Raw genomic sequence first — 2,274 nt, forward strand, 5'->3', positions numbered from 1 at the left:
TGACTATGTAGACCCTCCACAATTGTGAAGAGTATGAGTGGATACAGGTCCAGGAGGGAAAAGGGAACAGGTTAGGCACACTACAGATGAGAGCTGATACCAGCAGTGTGTTGTCCTTGGAAGATATTGAAGGAACCTTCTCCTCCTCATTCCTCCTCAAACCGTATCTGTCCCACTGGGAAGGTGACAAAAATCAGGGATGACAAATAATTCTGACCTCTGCAAGATGAACACTAAGAATGAGGGTCAATTTAATCATTACATCATCAACAGCTAACTTTTTTTTCACTTATCCAAATTAAGAACTGTTTCTCAACCTCTTCACTCCTTTGGTAACATCAGCTGTTTCAATGGCCTCATTAAATTTTACCATAGTAGCAATTGTTTTGCAACTCCATAGTCCTTCCCCAGATCAACCCCTCAAACACCACTTTCACGTTTTTCTATTAATATTTCCTTTTGAATTGCTTGCCTTCTTAAGGATCATGATGATTTATGGACAGTATAATTGGTCGGAATTAGAATAAAAAAAATACACCTAAGGTCACAGACGCAGTTTAGCAATGACATACTCTGAGCAATGCCCATGCAAAGATTGAACCGATAAATTCATCTCAGCCATGAAAAAGTTTAATCAATTACATGTTTTAGCCAGTCATCTTTGTCTGTCATTGAGCCAAGCAAAAGCCCATTAGCAGAACCAATTTTTTCCTCACACAAAACGTCCTTTAACCAAATTGTCCATTATTTGAGATGTCTGTTAACCAAGGTATGGCTATATATATATATATATATATATATATATATATATATATATATATATATATATATATATATATATATATATATATATATATATATATATATATATATATATATATATATATATATATATATATATATATATATATATATATATATATATATATATATATATATATATAATATATATATATATATATATATATATATATATATATATATATATATATATATATATATATATATATATAATATATATATATATATATATATATATATATATATATATATATCTTCAGCCTGATCAAATTTTCTTCTGATTCTAGCATCTTCAGCCTAATCAAATTTTCTTCTGCTTCCAAACGTCTAAGCTCTGCTCCTGCTTCACCATTCTATTTCTTTTGCTCTTGCTTATATGTAAACTCTATTTCAGCTGCAATCAACAATTCTTGTGCCTCATTTAACTCTTTGTCTATTTTCCAGAGTCCATCAATGCTTGATTTGCAATACATTTGATTTCTGCCTCAATCATATCACTAGTCACACATTAACCCCCCATGCCACTGCTTAAGCAATCCACTGTGCCTTAGTCAGGTTGAATTCAGATAACTCTTGGATGGATGGAGTTGCAAAAACTTCTGAACTTCAAACGGAGCCATTTTCTCTAAGCTACTCAACTAAATAATTTACAATACAAAACAACTAAATGGTCATTCTCCTATCAAAATATATTCCTAACACCACCAGTATAATCCATAAACCAGAGTGATATTTTGTTTTGTTCTCTCAGGTCTGGGCACCAAATAATATTGTCACAAAGTGTACCAAGTACCTGGTTATTACTCAACTAGTCACAAAATCCAAAAATTTACCTCACTTCAGCCAGATACCTGAACTCTCATAACAATAAAATTACGACTGAGCACACTAAAGGTAACAGCAATCCCTTAAAACTTACTTATCACTTGAAAAATCAAACTAAGTTTATCAAGATATGTGTGAGGTATTAAATATACTAGAGGAAAAGGGCATCACTCCATCAAGGAACTCTAATTGTTTTCCTGGTCTTAATTCACTTCAGTAAAACTGAAGGGAACAATACATGTTTATCACTTTGCCTTATGTACACACAAATAACCCTATTCACTGGTGGTCAGCAAATGAAACAGTGTTTAAAAACTTTAAATACAAAAATTTATTTTTTATTTCAAAATTTATAATAATTCACAATCTGGAAAATTTACCATTACTTGAAAACAACACAAGATTGAATTAATTCTTAAACAAGATTAATTCACAAAACTTTAATTTCTCAAGAAATTACATTAACTAAGCAAAATTTAAACTATTAAGAATTACTCAAGATTTGAAAATGAAATCTTAACAAATGAAAATCAAATCAAATATGCAATGTTAAAGTATCCAAATATGTAAAATGCTAAGTAAATAAATGTTAAATCACCAACACAAACATGAGAACACACAAAAATGCACAAAACAAGAACACACAAA

This window comes from Macrobrachium rosenbergii, chromosome 25 (genome assembly GCF_040412425.1).
Source record: "Macrobrachium rosenbergii isolate ZJJX-2024 chromosome 25, ASM4041242v1, whole genome shotgun sequence".
Classification (NCBI taxonomy): Eukaryota; Metazoa; Arthropoda; class Malacostraca; order Decapoda; family Palaemonidae; genus Macrobrachium; species Macrobrachium rosenbergii.